The sequence below is a fragment of the Chiloscyllium punctatum genome, chromosome 22, assembly GCF_047496795.1.
Source record: "Chiloscyllium punctatum isolate Juve2018m chromosome 22, sChiPun1.3, whole genome shotgun sequence".
In the NCBI taxonomy this organism is placed as follows: domain Eukaryota; kingdom Metazoa; phylum Chordata; class Chondrichthyes; order Orectolobiformes; family Hemiscylliidae; genus Chiloscyllium; species Chiloscyllium punctatum.
In genome coordinates, this window is record NC_092760.1 from 57,324,332 (window position 1) to 57,345,662 (window position 21,331).

Here is a 21,331-nt window from a genome sequence, read left to right on the forward strand (position 1 = left end):
AAGATGTATTTTGTTTTTTATTGCTTCTCCCAAGTTGCCGATTGTTTATATACTTGAGGGATTTTTTTTGTTTTAATTCCTTTTTGGAGTCAGTGGCCTACTGATCCACTTTAAAACATGTGGAATTATTAAAAACTCAAAAGCAAGAACAAAGGTGCTTATTTTCAGAGCCGAAATATTTATTACCAATAGATTTAATAATAAATTGTGGGTTCGACTTTCTGCCCACTGAGAATGAATATGCAGAAAAACCAAACCCTGTGTACTTACTACATCAATAGGTTGAAAGTACCTTTTACATTTTGCACTGGTTATCTCAGTCTCTGGTGCTGCTTTGTAAAACCTCCTGTATAATGCCCAACTCCAGAATAGTTCCCCTGTCATTAAAAATACCCTATTAATTTTTAACTTAGTTTTGAAAAGATACTGGAGTGAAACCCCATGCAGTGCCAAATCCAAATCCAGATCTAGAGAGTTCCAAGCAGTGAACTTCAGATTTAATACGTGGAGTTGAGGCACAGATAAGCAATGCTCAAATTGAATGGCAGACAAGTTCATGGCAATGAAAGCCTATTTCCATTCCTGTAGACATCCCCAGACATGTGTTTTTTTTGCCTCATTACCTCATATAAATGATATGTTTTCTGATAATCTCAAATGCCAGAATGTATTTGATGTGTTCTACACTGTTAGCTAGGACAAACAGAGTTGTTATCTCTGGTTTGTTGCCTGTGCCACATACTAGTGAAGTGAGAAACAGGGAGAAAGCAGAGCTGAACATGTGGCTGCAGGGATGGTGCAGGAGGGAGGGCTTTGGATTCCTGGATACTTGGGGCTCTTTCTGAGGAAGGTGGGACCTCTACAAACAGGATGGTCTTCACCTGAACCAGAGGTGTACCAATATCTCAGGGAGAGGGGAGGGGGGGGGAACTTTGCTAATACCCTTCGGGTCTTTTAAACTAATGCAGGAGGTTGAAGGTAGTGAGGTCAGGGATAGGTTTACAAAGTTGCGAGAGGGCACCAGCAATCAGGATGTTGATTTGAAATGTGTGTACTTCAATGCCAGGAGCAGCCAGAATAAGGTGAGTGAACTTGCAGCATGGGTTAGTACTTGGGATTTCGATGTTGTGGCCATTTCAGAGACATGGCTAGAGGAGGGACAGGAATTGTTGTCGCAGATTCTGGAATTTCACAAGAACAGAGAAAATGGTAAAAGAGACGGGGATGTGGCATTGTTAATCAAGGGTAGTATTACAGCAGCTGAGATAATGTTTGAGGATTCATCCACTGAGGTACTTTGGGCTGAGGTTAGAAACAGGAAAGGAGAGGTCACCCTGTTGGAGTTTTCTTTAGGCCTCCAAATTGTTCCAGGGATGTAGAGGAAAGGATAGCAAAGATGATTCTCGACAGGAGCAAGAGTAACAGGTAGTTGTTATTGGGGACTTTAACTTCCCAACATTGACTGGGAATACTATAGTTCAAGTAGTTTAGATGGGTCAGTTTTTGTTTAATGTGTGCAGGAGGATTTTCTGACGCAGTACGTGGAAAGGCCAACAAGGGATGATGCCATATTGGATTTGGTACTGGGGAAAGAACTCAGCCAGGTGTTAGATTTGAAGGTAGGTGAGCACTTTGGTGATAGTGACCATAAGTTGGTTATGTTTGGCAATAACAATGGGCAGGGATAGGTAAATATCGCAGGGAAAGAGGTACAACTGCAGAAAAGCAATTACGATGCAATTAGGCAAGATTTAGGATGCATAGGATGGGGAAGCAAACTGCAGGGGATGGACACACTTGAAATGTGGAGCTTATTCAAGGAACAGCTACTGCTGGTCCTTGATAAGTATATACCTATCAGGCAGGGCAGTAGTTGTCGAGAGAGGGAGCTATGGTTTACTAAAGAAGTTGAAGCTCTTGTCAAGAGGAAGAAGAAGGCTTATGTGAATATGAAGCATGAAGGCTCAGTTAAGGGCTTGAGAGTTAGAAGTTAGCCAAAAAAGATCTAAAGAGAGGGCTAAGAAGAGCCAGGAGGGGATATGAGAAGTTGTTGGTGGATAGGATTAAGGAAAACTCTAAGGCCTTCTATAGGCACATCAGGATTAAAAGAATGATTAGAATAAGATTAGGGCCAATCAAATATAGTCGTGGAAAGGTGAGTTTGGAATCTGAGGACAGCGGGGAAGTGCTTAATGAATACTTTTCATCAGTATTCACATTGGAAAAGGGCAATGTTAGTGAGAATATGGAGGATCAGACTACAAGATTAGATGGGATTGAGATTGACAGTAAGGAGGTTTTAGCAATTTTGCAAGATCTGAAAAGAGAGAAGACCCTGGGGCTGGACGGGATTTATCCTCAGATTCTCTAGGAAGACAGGGAGGAGATTGCAGAGCCTTTGGCTTCAACCTTTATGCCATCATTGTCAACAGGAATAGTGCCAGAAGACTGGAGGATAGCAAATGTTGTTCCCTTATTTAAGGAGAGTCGGGACAACCCTGGTAAGTATAGGACAGTGAGCCTTACTTCAGTTGTGGGTAAGGTGTTGGAAAGGGTTATAAGAGATAGGATTTCTGGAAAGGAATAATCTGATTAGGGATAGTCAACACAGTTTTGTGAAAGATAGGTCGCGCCTCACTAAACTTATTGAGTTCTTTGGGAAGGTGACAAAAGAGATGGATGAAGGTAAGGTGGTTGATGTTGTGTTTATGGACTTCAATAAAGCATTTGATAAGGTTCCACATGGTAGGCTATTGCACAAAATAAGGAGTTTTGGGATTGAAGGTGATTTAGTGATTTGGATCAGAAATTGACTAGCTGAAAGAAGACAGAGGATGGTGGTTGATGGGAAATGTTCATCCTGGAGTTCAGTTACCAGTGGTGTGCCACAAGGATCTGTTTTGGGGCCACTGCTGTTTGTTATTTTTATAAATGATCTGGAGGTGGGTGTAGAAGGATGGGTTAGTAAATTTGCAGATGACACTAAGGTAGGCAGAGTTGTAGATAGTGTCAAAGGATGTTGTGGGTTACAGAGAGGCATAGGTAAGATGCAGATCTGGGCTGAGAATTGGCAAATGGAGTTTAATGCAGAAAAGTGTGAGGTAGTTCACTTCGGAAGAAGTAACGGGAATGCAGAGTACTGGGCTAATAGTAAAATTCTTGATTTGGAGATGCCGGTGTTGGACTGGGGTGTACAACATTAAAAATCACACAACACCAGGTTATAGTCCAACAGGTTTGATTAGAAGCACACTAGCTTTCGGAGTGCTGCTTGACAACCACATGATGAAGGAGCGGTGCTCCAGAAGCTAGTGTGCTTCCAATTAAACCTGTTGGACTATAACCTGGTGTTGTGTGATTTTTAACTTGGTAAAATTCTTAGCAGTGTAGATGAACAATGAGATCTTGGTGTCCAGGTGCATAAATCCCTGAAAGTTGCCACCTATGTTGATAGGATTGTTAAGAAAGCAAATGGTGTGTTGGCATTTATTGGAAGGGGGATTTAGTTTTGGAGCCACGAGGTCATGCTTCAGCTGTACAAGACATTGGTAAGGCTGCATCTGGAGTATTGCATGCAGTTCTGGTCACTGAATTATAGGAAGGATGTGGAAGCTTTGTAATGGGTTCAGAGGAGATTTACAAGGATGTTGCCTGATATGGAAGGGAGGTCTTATGAGGAAAGGCTGAGGGAACTGAGGTTCTCTTCATTGGAGAGAGAAAGTTTGAGAGGAGACTTAATCAAGATGTATAAGATAATCAGAGGGTTAGATAGGGTGGACAATGAGAGCCTTTTTCCTCAGATGGTGAAGGTTAACACAAGGGGACAAAGCTTTAAATTGAGAGTTTAGGACAGATACCAGCCACTTTGGGCCCCCCCCCCACCCCCCCCCCCCCCCCCCCCCCCCCCACCTTACCCCATTCCGGATGAAGGGCTTATGCTTGAAACATCAACTCTCCTGCTCCTTGGATGCTGCCTGACTGGCTGTGCGTTTTCAGCATCACACTTTTTGATTCAACTAAATAAGAGCCCATGGGATTCAAGGGAACGTGGCACTTTGTTCCAAAATTAGCTAAATGCATGGCTGACAAGAACATTGATAGGGTGATAAATAGTGAGGATAGCCATAACTGCAGGAAGATCAATGGATTGCTCAGTTGGGTCGAACAGTGGCCAAAGAAAGAGAGGACACTGAAGATTATAAGGGTCTTGGTGTGCATATCCACAGATCACTAAAGGCAGCAGGGCAGGTACTTAAGGAGTTTAAGAAGACATGGGATACTTGTCTTTATTAGCTTATGCAGATAATACAACAGCAATAAAAGCAAATTACTGTGGATGCTGGAATCTGAAACCAAAAGAGAAAATGCTGGAAAATCTCAGCAAGTCTGGCAGCATCTGTAAGGAAAGAAAAGAGCTAACATTTCGAGTCTAACTGACCCTTTGACTGACAAAGGATCAGTTAGACTCGAAATGTCAGCTCTTTTCTCTCCTTACAGATGCTGCCAGACCTGCTGAGATTTTCTAGCATTTTCTCTTTTGGTAATACAACATCAAAATGGTTATTTTAGAACTAAATAAAACTCTGGCTAGGCACAACTGAAGTACTGGATTAGTGGTGCTAGAAGAGCACAGCAGTTCAGGCAGCATCCAAAGACAACTGAAGTACTGCATGCAGTTCTAGTCATCTCATTATTAGATGTATGAGATTGCACTAGAGGGGATTCAGAGAAGATTTACCAAGGTGTTGCCTAGGCTAGCATTTTCTTCCATCAGTACAGAGGCCCTGGATCCCCTCCAAGGCCAGCATATCTTTCCTTAGATATAGGGCCCAAAATTGTTCACATTATTCCAAATGAAGTCTGACCAGAGCCTGACCATTATACCTGATTTATATTCTAGCCCTCTTGAAACAAATGCCTTCCATCCTGCCAACTGAACCTGCATATTAAACTTAAGAGAACCCCTAACTGGGAGTCCAAAGCCACTTTGTAGTTCAGATTTCTGAAGTCTTTCTCCATTTAGAAAGTAGTCTATTCTTCTTACCAAAGTGTATAATATCACACTTTCCCACATTGTGCTCCATCTGCCACTTCTTTGCCCATTTTCTTAGACCGTCTAAGTCCTTCTGCAGCCTCCCCACCTCCTCAACACTAACTGTCCCTCCACCTATCTTTGTGTCATCTGCAAACCTTGCAACTTTGCCCTCAGTTCCTTCATCCAGATCACTAAAATATAATATGGATAGTTGTGGTCCTAACACTGACTCCTGCAGAACTCCACTAGTCACCAGCAGCCCATCCTGAAAAAGACCCCTTATCCACACTCTTTGCTCTTGCCAGTCAGCCTATTCTTTATCAATGCTAGTAAACTGCCCCTAACACCATGGACTCATCTTATTTAGCAGCCTTCTGTGCGGCACTTGGTCAAAGGCCTTCTGAAATCCAAATAGATCACAGCCACTGGCTATCCTTTGTCTAACTTGCTCATTAATTCCTCTAAGAATTCTAACAGATTTGTCAGGCATCACCTACCCTTCATGAAGCCACATTGACTCAGTCTTATTTTACTATGCACTCCCAACTACTCTCAAATCTCATCCTTAATAACGGACTCTAAAACCTTACCTATGACCAAGGTCAATATAACCAGCCGGTAATTTCTTGTCTTATGCCTCCCTCCCTTCTTAAACAGGGGTTTTACAATCACAACTTTCCAGTCCTCTAAGATCCTTCCTGACTCTAGTCATTTCTCAAAGATCACCATCAATCTTCTTAGCTATTACCTTCAGAACCCTGGGTTGTCATCCATCCAGTCTGGGTGATTTGTCCATTTCAGAGCTTTCAGCTGCCCCAGCACCTTCTCCTTAGATTTGGCCATGACACTCACCACTCCCCCTGACTTGCTTGAAATTCTGTTCTGCTACTGATGTAGTTCCTCTGCCATTTCTTTGTTCACCATTACTACTTATCTAGTCATATTTTCTCATGGTCCAGTGTCAGCCTTTGCTTCTATCTCACCTTCCATTTTTCTAAAAAAAAACTCTTTGCAATCTTCTTTTGTGTTACTTGCTAGCCTATCCTCATATTTCAGATTCTTCCCATCTGATGTAGTCAAATACACATTCTGTTTCATCTACAAATTACGCAGTATCTTCTCTTTTCTAAACTAGTTTCCCATTTAAATTCTTGCGATACAGGTATTACTCCATGTTAGTCCTTTGCAATAATGTCTCTTATCTAGAATTGACACTAGTCCAATGAGTCCAATGTATGTTTCCTTTGATATCCTTTTCAAGGGTAGTGTGAGTGAGTGATAATGCTGAAAAGAATGTTTATTGTTGACTAAAAAAAAGTATCCGCCTGAACCCATTTAAAAAGTATTGTCTGAAGATATTTGATTCATGAAAATGGTTGCTTCTCCAGTAGAACACTTTCCACCTCAAAAAGCACATTAGCAATAAATTAGGCGAGGTATGTATCCCATACAAGATAAATTTGTACCTCATAATCGGAAAACAAAAGGACCTTAAAATTAGCCCTACCATAAATTGAACCTGCTCAATGTAATATATTTGATCAGGATTAAAAGTAGTAACTTTATATTCTTTGAGACCATAACAAAAGTAAATTTATAATGACACTGTTTGTGTTTAAAGTAACTACTGTATATTTGTTGATGCTGATCCTGCTGTTCCTCATTAACACCCAAAGCACTCCTTCATGTTAGCAAACATCATTCTATGTATTTCCTTTCTGGTCTCCTTAATGTGATCTGGCCCATTCTGTTAAGTGATTTTAGACCGTTTGATTGATATGTATCTTTTGCCCTCTTGCTGAGATATTTGTATCCTCGATAGTCACAGGTGAGGTGCTGGAAGACTGGAGGTTGGCAAGCGTGGTGCCACTATTTAAGAAGGGTGGTAAGGGCAAGCCAGGGAACTATAGACCAGTGAGCTTGACATCGGTGATGGGCAAGTTTTTGGAGGGAATCCTGAGGGTCAGGATGTACATGTATTTGGAAAGCCAAAGACCGATTAGGGATAATCAACATGGCTTTGTGCATGGGAAATCATGTCTCACAAACTTGATTGAGTTTTTTGAAGACAAAACAAAGAGGATTGATGAGGGCAGAGCAGTAGATGTGATCTTTATGGACTTCAGTAAGGGGTTCGACAAGGTTGCCCACGGGAGACTGATTAGCAACCTTAGATCTCGTGGAATACAGGGAGAACTAGCCATTTGGATACAGAACTGGCTCAAAGGTAGAAAACAGAGGGTGGTGGTGCAGGATTGTTTTTCAGACTGGAGGACTGTGACCAATGGAGTGCCACAAGGATCAATACTGGGTCCACTACTTTTTGTTATTTACATAAATAATTTGGATGCGAGCATGAGAGGTACAGTTAGTAAGTTTGCGGATGACACCAAAATTGGAGGCGTAGTGGACAGTGAAGAGGGTTATCTCAGATTGCAACAGGATCTTGACCAGAAGAGCCAATGGGCTGAGGAGTGGCAGATGGAGTTTAAGTCAGATAAATGCGAGGTGCTACATTTTGGGAAAGCAAATCTTAGCAAGACTTATACACTTAATGGTAGGGTCCTAGGGAGTGTTGCTGAACAAAGAGACCTTGGAGTGCAGGTTCATAGCTCCTTGAAAGTGGAGTCGCAGGTAAACAGGATAGTGAAGAAGGTATTTGGTATGCTTTCCTTTATTTGTCAGAATATTGCGTACAGGAGTCGGGAGGTCATGTTGCGGCTGTACAGGACATTGATTAGGCCACTGTTGGAATATTGGGTGCAATTCTGGTCTCCTTCCTATCAGAAAGATGTTGTGAAACTTGAAAGGTTTCGGAAAAGATTTAGAAAGTTGTTGCTGGGGTTGGAGGATTTGAGCTATAGGGGGAGGTTGAATAGGCTAGGTCTGTTTACCCTGGAGCATCGGAGGCTGAGGGGTGACCTTGTAGAGGTTTATAAAATCATGAGGGGCATGGATAGGGTAAATAGGCAAAGTCTTTTCCCTGGGGTCGGGGAGTCCAGAACTAGAGGGCATAGGTTTAGGGTGAGAGGGGTAAGATATAAAAGAGACCTAAGGGGCAATGTTTTCAAGCAGAGGGTGGTACGTGTATGGAATGAGCTGCCAGAGGAAGTGGTGGAGGCTGGTGCAATTGCAACATTTAAGAGGCATTTGGATGGGTATATGAAGAGGATGGGTTTGGAGGGATATGGGCCGGGTGCTGGCAGGTGGGACTACATTGGGTTGGGATATCTGGTTGGACCGAAGGGTCTGTTTCCATGCACTATATCTCTATGACTCTATATTGGCTTCAAAAGCTTCGACAAAGTCTCAAACAACCTTATGATGTTAAACAAAAGTTTCCCTTCTCTAAAGACACATGTCTATACTTAGATTCAAATAGCAACCTAACAACAGTTTAGATTACTTACAGTGTAGAGACAGGCTCTTTGGCTCAACAAGTCCTCACTGACCCTCCAAAAAGCAACTCACCCAGACCCATTCCCCTACACCGAACACTACAGGCAATTTAACATGGCCAATTCACCTAACTTGCATATCTTTGGACTGTGGGAGGAAACTGGAGCACCCAGAGGAAACCCACGCAGACATGGGGAGAATGTGCAAACTCCACACAGACAGTTGCCTGCAGCAGGAATTGAACTTAGGTCTCTGGTGCTGTGAGGCAGCAGTGCTAACCACCATGCCACCCAGGTGTCTCTGCAACTGTTGCTGCTCATGTGTTGGAGTGTCAAAGTCCCAATGTGCAGTTTTGTATAATGAGCTGTGAGGCAGAAGTAAACTTGTTTAGCTTGATATCCATGAAGATCGAGTGAAAGTGGGTCTTTCTGTCTGTTAGCCATGGTGAATCCGAACATGATTCTTTTCTTTTCTTGTAGTTGTTATATGTGAGCTGTAAGTTAGGAGTGAGTGATACTAGCACAGATCTTAACTCAATAAAAATAGCTGTGTTATACTGGCAGCATTCTAATCAAAATAAGATACAATAGAAAACTTCATAATAAGGGTATATGTATGTAAGAAGAGATAAACCTAATTTTTTTTCATTTCTTTTTAAAGTTTGTGTAACTTCCAGAGTCATACAAACTAAAGAGATCACACATTCCACCGTGGCTGGGCTGGTCTTTGCAGAAGCCATCCATTTGACAATGTTATCTTCTCTATCCCCATAGCCCTGAAAGTTTCTCCCTTTCATTTAAAAAGAGGTTAATGTCAACTGGAAAATTTAGGCTAGAGTCAAATTCTCTGAGTAAGTCAAAATTACTTTTCAGCTCAATATGATTAAAACCAAAGTTATCATTTTTGTCCAACTTACCATCCCAACCAATAGCTCTACATATCTCCTCAAAAGTCTTTCAATCAATTTCCTGGTACTAAACCTGAGTGTTCTATTCAATACTGACGCGATTTTTAAAAATCTCCTCTTTAGTTTATTGTCAGACCCCACTCTTCCACCTCCAGATATGCAGTAATATGTATAGCTCTCCCTAGCTGCTGTTAAAATCCTAACTCGTGCTTTTATCTCTTCAACAACTGAGTTTTCCAACACATTCGCTGCAAGCTTCCCACTTTCTCCTTTCAGAAATTTCAGAAAATCCAAACCTCTGCAGCCTGCATTCCATTCTACACAATGCAGTTGTGATGAGGGCATTGTGGCAATGTCATCAGCTCAGTAACCAAAGTGCCCAGGCTAGATCCTTAGTAACATGGCTTCAAATCTGATCACAGCACCAATTGCATTTAAATTGTATTAATTATTCTGGAATTAAACCTTAGTCTGTGATGATGACCAGGAAGCTATCATTAAGTGAATTTTTTTAAAAGATCTGGTTCATCAATGTCTTTACCTCATCTTGCAGTCACTCCTGAACACCAGCAAAATAGCCTAACAGGCCATTCAGTTCAGGAATCTGGCTCAGCGTCTACTTATTAAGGACAATTGGAGATGGGCAACAAATGCCTAGCTAGCAATGCCCACATCCCATTAAGGAATAAAAATACTACTCCCATACACTTGAAATACATCCTTGTCAAGTTTCATTGGCTCATTGTGCCCCAGCAAAATGAATTCATACACTTGCCCTCAAATTGTCTCATGGCTTTAGTCTATCAAATGAAGCCTCACCCTCTGTTCCTCAAACCCTTGATTTATTGCTTCCTTTATGGTCCAATTTTGGCATCTGATTTTTCAGTTACTACAACTCTGGAATTCACTGCAAACACCATTTGTTTGCCACCTCCCTCCTGGTCTTCAAAGGCCTTCCAAAAATGCATTTCTTCAACCTGCAGTTTCCTCAATTTAAATTCTTCCTCTTTCTATTCCAACCTCCTCTTATTAAATGCTACACATCATTAATTTATGTGATGAAGTTTGAATAAATGTATCATTTCATTGTCACACGCCAGGGTATTGTGAATAGATTGGATGAACACAAATCACCAACAAGGTGACAACAAAAAATTTCACGCTTCATATAGGAGCAAGGTTTAAGCTGTATGTACAATAGTCATCACATTGACATACCTATTTATACAGATTGTTACAGAAATAGGGAAGAATAAGCTGTTATAAGTAATTGGTATTATGGTATATTTCAGATCATGGTAGCATGAGGTAACCATTATCATTTGCGAGAAGTCGACAGGTGGGTCACATGAAAGGTCACTACAATTTGGCTCACAGAATTAGACACAAGGTTTTCATTATTTTCAAGTCAAATAAGAGCAGTGTTTTGAGAAAATAACATTACTCAGTAATAGCTACCAGTAAAATTAGAAATTGGGGCTCTTTTCAAAAGAATATTTCAGACACTCAGCTGAGAAAGCTTTGCAAGTCTTAACACTAATATGCCATGTATGGCATAGTTAAAAAGGTTTCCTGATATTTTAATGTTTTACCTGATATTGAACATAAAGACATGGAAGGGTTCCCTGATCAATCCTTTTAAATACTGAGTAGGCTGAGAACTGCTACATAACATTGAGAATATTGCAATTAAGCAGTAACAACCCTGATCTGAAATGGAAAGATTGAGTCAAGATTATTCATTAATATCCAGTCACTCCTGTTGGTGACTATAATGACAGGTGAGAACATGAAACCTGACAGCGATGGTGCTGTCCCATCCATTTCATCATCTGCAAACAAATTGTTGACTAACATTATCCAAACTTATCACAAAGAAAAGCAACTTAGGTAGAGTACTTGCAAGGCTGATGCTGTTAGTCGAGCTGGACCTCAGCACAAGTCACCTTCTGCACAGGAGAAAACATAAAACAAACTTTTAAATAAAAGTGTTTAGGAAGGCTGGATGAAAGATAAAATAAAATAAAGGAAATTAAAATTGCAAACATATGAATGAATGAATAACCAAATCAGAAATAAAAGAGGTCAGAAAAAAATCCTTGAGTCTTGGATCACCTGACCTTCTTGGAATGTATGCAGGATGAGAAACTCAAATTTGCAGTTGTGTAAGGAAACTGTTTCTAGTTTTTTTTTAATATATTGATAACCTGAACTACTCACTATTTAAATCTGAAATCAAAAACTTTTCATTAGTCTAAATCCATCAAGGGTTTACTCTGCATACCAGTTTTGACTCAAAATATATGTTCTGAAACTTTGTTTCCAACTCACAAATTCCAAGATGCCACAGTCAGTAAGGAAATACTAGTCTCAATGCTCTCTCTTATGTATTAGTTTACAGACAGAGTATAAGGAAAGATACAATTGCTGAAGAACGACGTAAAATCCACTTATTAGCACATGTTTGTATTTGGGTGCCATCCCTTTGTACATTTGTTTCAGGTTTCTCATTGTTAATAAGTTCATAGCATAGTCTTTTAAAATTTTCAAACTGAATAAAGGTGCCATGCACCAAAAGCTGAGGTATATACGCATCCATACACACCAAACTGCACATTGGAATCTTTGAACACATGTTACAAATGGTCACCGGTGCTGTCCTGATTCCGAGTCTATTCCAAAATCATACATTATTGTCCATTGTTAAAAGTTTGAGATTAGTACTTCTTCAGTGATGTATAATCAGATGTGCCCAGTTATACAGCTAGCTCCATACTGATCGCCAAAAAGACAAATAAAATTCTATGAATTTGCATGTATCATGGTTTAATATTCAAAATATCTGTTTGATTTCAATTTTTTAAAAGTGTTTTCCATAATCTATTGCAAAGCTAAAGTGGCAAGACACTATTGTCTCAAGATATCTCACACCTTTTTTCAACATGCAATGCACAATCTGTTTGGTTACAACTCCCAGCTTTATTGTAGTGATTAACATTGCTTCACATTGTCACTCTCCTAGATAAAAATAAAATTGTAAATAAAGCTTAATTGTGTTTTAGTGATAAGGATAACATAAAAATAGAAGAAAGTTACAACTGAAAGGGAAATATAGACTTCAACTGACTACAATATATATTGGAGATGGTTCAGATAAAATTATTAGGATGTTGCTGGAATGGAGGGTTTGAGTCATAAAAATAGGCTGGATAGGCTAGGACCTTTTCACTGAAGCATAGGACATTGAAGGGTGGCTTTATAGAGGTTTATAAAATCATGAAGGCCACAGATAAGGTGAATAGCAAGAGTTTTTTCCCAAGGGTGGGGGAGTTCAAAACCAGGGAGCAAATTTTTAAGGGGAGGAGAGAAAGTTTTAAAAAGGACATCAGGGGCAACCTTTTTATACAGAGAATGGTTTGTTCATGGAACGAACTACCAGAGACAGTGGTGGATGCAGTTAGAACATTTAAAAGACATTTGGGTAAGTATTTGAATAGGAAAGGTGTGCAGGGATAGGGGCCAAATGCAGGCAAGTGGGATTAGTTTAGTTTGGGAACACGGTCAGTGTGGATTAGTTAGACCAAAGGGTCTGTTTCCATGTTGTATGACTCAATGTTATCCAAACTAGGTATTGTTTGTGATGTTTTTCATGGATGCATGCAGCAATACCATAAACTATTACATTACAGAGCCTAGGGGCTCTCTGTAATATATTCAACCTTGAAACTACCAATTTCTAAGAATCATTACCCAGATTATAGGAACTCCTGAATCTAAGCTTTCTGTATCCATTATCAACATGAATCTCTCCAAAACTGTATGCAAAGCAGCCCCTTTTCTTCTTAACCTATCCCTTGACTGTTGCTTTGCTCTTTCAGAAGCACAACTGAAACAAATTGCTTTACAGATTTAACATCTGTTAGCATCTTTGAATGAGGTTGCTACATTTGTTGACAAATTTTATGTTGTTGTCCAACTTCATCTCATACTCAGATCTGAATTGGGTTTGAAGCCTAAAGCCACAGTGTTATAAGTTTCTGAACCATCCATTCCTCGTATAAGTCCTTATTAACATTGGCCAGCATTTGAGAGATCTTTCACAAGTGGTCTTCTGCTGTCATAAATGTTCAACTTCAGCCCAGAGACCAAAAGAGTTGGTTATTCAATCAATTAATGAAAAAGTTCAGACAGAGGAAGTGTTTTGAATATTATTTTACTTTTACTGGCAGGTTTCCCCAGCTGCTGTCATGACTCACCCCTTTCTATAGCATGTGCAGTTCACACTGCATAGCCAGACACACACCCACTCCATTAGTATGTGATGTCTTCATGGAGGGAAACACATACAGACATACTTGAGTAATTGAATGCAGAGCATCAGGACAATTCCCTTGGCTGTTCTCAACATGTCCACAACTGAGATAGTCAAGGGGCACCACATTGCATTTGCACACACACGGAATGCAAAATTTACTATAAAACTACTTCATAGAATCCCCACAGTGTGGAAAAAGGCTATTTGGCCCAACAGGTACACACCAACTCTCCAAAAAGCATTCCACGCAGACCCATCAACCCTGAATTTCCTGTGCCTAATGCACCTAACCTACACACTCCTGTGTGACAATTTAGCATGACCAATGCACCTAACATGCACATTTTTAGGCTGGCAGAAGGAGACCAGAGCAGCCAGTGGAACCCCACACAAACAGAACATGGAAACTCCACCCAGACAGTGGGAATTGAACCCACATCCCTGACATTGTGAGGCAGCAATGCTAACCACTGAGCCACCATGCCACCTTCTCATTCACTACCATTAGAATGTTCTTTACTGCCATTTTGATCACACTGACGCAATTATTCTACAATTAGCCATTTTATACTCAAGATGAATTTAGTTTGGTTTCTGCTGTTTCCCATTATGTTTTGGCAAGTTAAAAACAATTGGTTCAAAACATTAAACATATTAAAATGGAACAGGTGAAATAAATTTTAATTGAATAATGTATATTTTAAGGCAAATTATCTAATCCTGGGGTACTCAACCAGTTTAACATCACAAGGGAATAGTTAAAAGGTGGCCATTCAGGTTGTGTATCTGTGTTGACTCTCTTCAAGAGCAAGTCAGCTAGATTAATTTCCCCTCCTTTTCCCTGTTGCCCTATAAATTTCAACTCTTAAGAGAATGATTCAATTCTTCTTTAAAAGTCACGTTTGATTCTGCCTCCATACTTACAAGCAATGCATTCCAGATGCTAACAACTTACTGGGTTAAAAAAAAGTCTTTCCCTGCATCACTGCTAGTTAATTTGATAATCCCTTAAGATAAATATTTAATTCATCCACACTTTTCAAAGTGACTGTTTATTTTGGTTTCCATTATCATGTATAATAATTTTTCACCACCCAATTTCAATTGACTGCTTGTATCTGCTGGATTTAGCTTTATATCTTGCTTTGGACAAGAGTGTAGCATTTGCATTTCTCCAGTTTTCTGGTATTATCCCCCTAAGTAGGGATAATTGATCGGTATTTCTACAAATCATACTCTTACTTGTCTCAGTATCCTCAGAATCCCCCTCACACCCCATCAGTTAAGGTGGCATTTGAACAGCCAACTTTTCTAAACCTCCAAACCTCCTGAAGATCTGAAACAAAAATAGAAATTGCAGGAGAAATTCAGCACTCTGAAGACGAGTCACAGGATTCAAAACGTGAACTTGGCTTTCTTTCCACAGATGCTGGAATTTTCTTGCGATGTCTGTTTTTGTTTTCTGAACCTCACCCTCACCAAGTTTTTTGCCCAATCAATCCCTCATTCTTATCAAATTTTGCCCACCTAGTTCCTTGTTTTTCGCTATGCCTTTAACAGGATTTTCTTTCTTGGTAAAGATAAACTCTAAGCAATCATTTAATACCTTAGCAATGTCCTCTGTCTTCATGCATGTGTCTCCTTTCTAGTCTCTAATAAACTCCATCTTACTACTTGTTTTTTATTATTCATTATGATGACAATATATTTTCTGACCATTCTTTTACAACTTATAGAATCCCCACAATGTGGAAAAAGGCCATCATTTGGCCCAACAGGTACACGCCAACCCTCCAAAAAGCATCCCACGCAGACCCATCAACCCTAAATTCTGTACAAAATTCTGTACTCCTTTCATGTTAGCTACCAATATATTCTAATACATTCTCTTATACCCTTTCCCTCTGAATTTTCACATTTAGTCTACTTCTCAACTGTCTTAGCAATCTGACAACTGCTTTTTCTTGCTTTATCTTACTCTTTATATTTTTTGTCATCATGGAGTTCTGGTTTTGAGTCTCCTTCTTTTCGTCGAGGGATGTACCCCAGTTGTACCTAAAACATTTTATTCTGTTATAGTTTTACCTTCAAACCTTTGATTTCAATTTACCTGGGACTGATCCATTCTCAGGGAGGAGAAAGTGAGGACTGCAGATGCTGGAGATCAGAGTTGAAGAGTGTGGTGCTGGCAAAGCACAGCCAGTCATGCAGCATCCGAGGAGCAGGAGGGCTCCTGATGAAGGGCTTATGCTCAAAACATTGATTCTCTTGCTCCTCGGATGCTGCCTAACCGGCTGTGCTTTTCCAGCACCACACGTTTCAGGCACTGATCCATTCTCACCCTAATGATAGTCATTTCATCCAATTTATGTATTTTTATGCTAGATTGTTCTGTGTTCTTTACAGAACTAATCTAAATCTTATTATGCCATGATTATTATTGTCTAACTGTTCCCTGCTATAATGTGACCCATTGGACCCACCTCATTTGGTGGAACCAGAGCTCCCAATACTACCTTCCTTGGATCAGAAACAAATTGATCAAGAGAAATTTCCAAATACAATTCTAAAACGCTTCCCCCTCAAACTGACTACCCATAAGTGATATCTCATCACACCCTAACTTATCTATGTACAGTTCTGTCTAACATGAGTGTGATGATAGGTAATGAAGGCTATATATCCCAAAGACTTGCAAATTGAAACAAACAGCGTGTCCCTTCAGCTGTTCACAACAGGCAAAATACTGACTGTACAAACTATCTCAGAATACATGGCCAACAAGAGAGGTAATTGGCCAACATTTGCTAAATATTCCTGAGCATTCTAAATATTACACTGACAACAAATTTAATATTGCAAAATTTGGCTCACACTAAGTTGCACTTGCACATACCTGAAGCTACAATATTATTCACAGGGCCCTGCTCGTTACAGACTGAAAGAACGTGTACACACATTGCATCTACTTCAACTCGACAAACTAGAAGGCAGCCACTCTCTGGTACTTAGTTATGATTTAAAACATCAAAAAGGTAGAAAAATAATTTGATCTTAAGGCAAAGTGAGATTTTTAAAAGGCAGGAAAGGAAATGAAAAAGCAAAGAGATAGTAGAAGAGAGTTTAGTGGGAAGGAGCAAAATGTCTCAAAGATTGTTTATCAGTGGAATGAAGGGATGACAATGAGCAGCTATGAGGGAGACAGGACTGGGTGGCTGGAAACGTATGCTCAAATAGGTTGGGTCCAAAACTTTGCCGAAGTTTGAAAGCGAAGGCAAAGGATAGAAGTCGATTCATTAAGATTCAGAAAGCCAAAGGATGAAAATATGAGCGTGTAGGATATGATAGAATGGAGGTTACATGAATTGTGAATGGAACAAAAATAAAAATGAAAGATCAGTCCAGAAAAGTAAGAGTGAATCTGGTCCTGTTAGTGAGCTGTTTTTACTCCAACCTCAGCACTGGCAGTGGAATTTTAGATAAGCAGATAGCTAAATAACTCTCTTAAATCCCAGATATTATTTCATGGAAGTATGTTTAAACAGATTTTGCGGGGGTGGTAAAATAGTTTGAAGGTGTGTACCTGATTCTTGTTTCTAACACTTTGCAGAACCTCTGTTCATTCTCTGAGTCTCTTAGAGACACTTCCTTCACCTACACATAATAGAGAATTTCGTCATTTTTTTCATAAGAGGAATGGAATAACATTTATTTATTTTTAAAGCATAGTATAATTATCAAAGGTTATTGAAGTAAAATGGATAATAGATTGGACAAATAGCCTTTACTTTAATGATCTGAGCCAAATTGAAATATTTGCTATTAAAATTGGTCTCGTTGGCCTCTGCAGTATGGGCTGTCAGAGAAATTATCCACAACTACTACTTCTCATCACTATCCATTGGTGCCCATTTATTGATGCTAGAAAATTTGTATTTGTAGACACTGAATGTCAGCAAAATTCATTTTTGTCTAATTGTTTCAAATTGCCAAACAGACCAATAACAATTTACGCTCAAACTTGAAAAATAGCCATTTGGACAAGATATATCCCCTTTATCAGTATTTGCACTCATTCTCAGACTTTATTCTCAGCCACAGTGTGCAGCTCCCTGGGTCAAATGTCAGGATGAACCAAATTACCCCATATCCATTTAACAGTTGATAGGTCATTAAGTGGCTTTATGTGAGATTTATACTTTGATCCAAGTAAATGGGACATAGTTCTTGGGCCTCCATGGTGCTATCAGTTGTGATGTCCATTGCTGGGACAGCAAAAGCACTCAATAGCAATTATTTGTTGGAGTGGGTGCAAAGTGAGAGAGCTGAGGGGTGGGTGGAGTAGAATGTCTCACCAGGACCAGATTGGCAATGGCTATGGTGAGGGTGTGCTGACCAGGATCAGGAGGGGTGCACAGGATAGTTTGGCCTGGTGGAGGAGTAGGGTAGTTAATCCTGGTGGAAGACGAAAATGGAGTAGCAGGGTGATCTTTGTGAGAAAGCTACCAGGGTTCATACACGGCACTGGTCTCTACCTGCCCGAGAAAGAATTGTACCAATTATGTTGGAAAGAGGCCATTTTCATGCCTCACTTGGCTTATGTAGACAGACTTTCTAACAAATCTCCTGCTGCTCATAGAAGTATGATTGGAGCAGGCAAGTAAACACCAGTAATGGTACATATAGCATTGCACCAATTTTATGCTTCCCACTTGCTAACCTCAAGGAAATGTAAAATTCAGCCCATGCTTTTTCATCAGAGTGCACAGTTTATCACACTGGTACAGAATCTGTGGCTAATGTTTGGATTTCTAGTGAGGAATATTGAAGCAAATATTATAAAACCTATGACGATAACCAAATTCAAATGGGTTAATTCATTATGGATTCAAGTCTGGATTTCGTTCATGAGACAGGTACACAGAGTCAGAGAATTCCTGACTCCATGAGACTGAATTTTAAAAGAGTTTTGGACTGGGGAGGTGGGATAATTGAGAAGCAATGGTGAACAAACCAGAAGCAAGAGGAGGATCCCAGGTAACAAGTTGAGATGGGCAGCAGGCCTACCTCAGGGTAGTGGCACTGCACACAAAAAGTTATGTAAGTGAATAGAACGAAAATCATCCCTCCTAACTCCTCTGCCCTACATGATCCCAATGTCCCTGTAATCACACCATAGCCCCTCAAATACTCCATACCAATCTATATCCCTGTACCCAGATTCCATAATATCTTCTACTCTCTGAGCCAACCTTTTCGCCCTCACCTTTTCCTTTGGTCCTTTAGAGCTCCTTTACTGACTTATTCAAACCTATGTACCTCACCCGCCACCATTTGCTCTTACCCAGTATCAACCATGGGCAGATTGTAAAGCCCATACAGAGACAGGTAAAATAAAGTTCTCAGTGACTACTTAAATCTTCATTATACTGAAAAAATATCCTGATTCATAAGAACCAATTTACTACAATTATAGCGTCATAGAATCACAGAGGTGTGCATCACAGAAACTTCAGTCCAGTTGACCTTTTGGATGTCTAAATTACCTAGTCCCATTTGCCAGCACTTGACCCATATCCTTCTAAACCCTTGCTAATGATGTACCCATCCAGATGCCTTTTAAGTGTTATAATTGTACCAACCTCCAACACTTCCTCTGGCAGTTCATCCATACACACACCACCATTTGCCTCCTAGGTTTCTTTTAAGTCTTCCCCTTCTTGGCCTAAATCTATGCCATCTAGTTCTGGACTCCCCCAACCCAGGAAAAAAGACCTTGTCTATTTACCCAATCAATGCCTCACATGATTTTTATAAACCTCTATAAGGTCATTCCTCAGCTTCTGATGCTCCAGAGAAAACAGCCCCAGCCTATTCAGCCACTTCCTATAGCACAAACCCTCCAACCCTGACCACTTCCTTATAAATCTTTTCTGAACTCTTTCAAGTTTCACAACATCCTTCCCATAGGAGGAAAACCAGAATTACACACAATATTCTAAAATTGGCCTAACAAATGTCATGTACAGCCACAACATGACCTCCCATTTCCTGTACTCAATGCTCTGACCAATAAAGGAAAGCATACTAAATGACATCTTCACTATCGTATACATTTAAATTCATTAAACTAATTAGTGCCTTAAAACTACAATGGTTTATAACAATGCAAGTTGGAATTCATATTCCTACTTCACAGAGTCTACAAACACATATGGCTAGCAAGCAAGCTGGTAAATGGCTGGCATCCCACTGTAATAATGAATTGTTGCTAAATCAGTCATGTAGCAGTAACTAAGTAATGGAAGTCCTCAGGCTAATGTCAATAAATGTTTTTGTTCAATTACCAGATACTTCCCAAATATTTTGAAGTGTGAGGCTTTTACATTCCTCCTCAGGTACGTTTGACAGTTCCTCTTGATACTTTTGACGTGCTCCCTTGACAGTTTTGACAAGTCAGTTTGATGGATCCTCTTGACAGTTTTAACTCTTGATTTTGAAGATAAGTTGGTAGTTCTGATGAGCTGACAGTTAATAAGATTATGCACTTTTCTACACATTCATGCCTACATTTAATAACTGCATTTAATAAATTGACCCCTCAAAGGTTCCCTGGAACCATATTCAAAGGAACATGGCTATCCAAAAGAGCTTCACAAAGTTCAGAACTGCTCTTACCTAGTCTAACTCTACACATTTTTGGTTATGCAATCCTGCGTTACCAAAGTCCAACTTGGGTGGAGGCAGTTGATGATTTAAATGGCTAGCTGTTTCTGTCAACCATGCAAGCATGAAACACAACTCAGCAACTTCCTGCCCTGTGAAGAAAAGATGAGTTGTGTTCATGGGTGATTTCATCTGCAATTTTTGCCACAATGGAGAGGCGGTCCTTTATTGCAAAAATGCATGCTTAGGTATCAGACTTAGGATCTTCCTGGCCCAGCAGTTCAATGCTACACTGAGGAGAATAGTTACTAACTGGCTATTCATTGGATATAGTACAGTCTTTTCCATGCCATGATCATATGGTAACATGGTTTATTTAATTTTTTTCCAACCAAATGACCACAAACTCTATATAGTTGATGCAAAGTTATTAATGTAGATGTACAAATAAGCTGTCGATTTCATATGAAGCATGCAAGTGACTCTCAACATCCATTTTTTACTTAAAAGTAATCTTGGAGGGTACATTAAAAATTATTTTACAGATTTTCATGAATATGCATTCATCATGAGTATAAATAATATATCCTAAAAGAACAATATTAAATATTTATGAAATCCTTTGGGGAAATCAGTACTTTCACCAACTACTTCAATCCCTTGTATGAAGCCAAATCTTCTTTACTTAGACTGAACAGAAAACTGCTACAAGGCAATATCATTAACTGCTACAATATGAATCATTAACAAATATGCAGCTAATAGTCTCAAGATTTATGTTACATTTGTCTCTCTGCAACCTCAAAGACACATACTCTTACTCAGGTGCAGGTCTATGAGCAACTTCAGTTCATTGGTGTCTTTCTCCAGTAGATACATCTCGCAAATATTGACTTCTGAACATGAGCAGTGAGGGGTCAACTGTGTGAGGCATTATATTGGGCTTTGATCCTAAGTATAATTCTATTCTTGTCATCCAATGTCCACATTTTCCAGCAAACATCACTTA

The 21,331-nt window shown here is 39.8% G+C and overlaps 1 protein-coding gene across 10 annotated transcripts in view; it reads right to left on the reverse strand.

Annotated features, from left to right (window-relative positions):
* sox6 (SRY-box transcription factor 6) overlaps positions 1 to 21,331 on the reverse strand; it is a 641,917-nt gene that overhangs the window by 566,486 nt on the left and 54,100 nt on the right. For 2 of the 10 annotated variants that reach the window (XM_072592382.1, XM_072592379.1), the window contains exon 2: positions 17,240 to 17,310. The exons of the other annotated variants lie outside the window; for them this stretch is intronic. The gene's annotated coding sequence lies outside the window, so the exon portion shown is untranslated. The remainder of the gene's footprint in view (positions 1 to 17,239; positions 17,311 to 21,331) is intronic. 10 annotated transcript variants of the gene reach the window in all.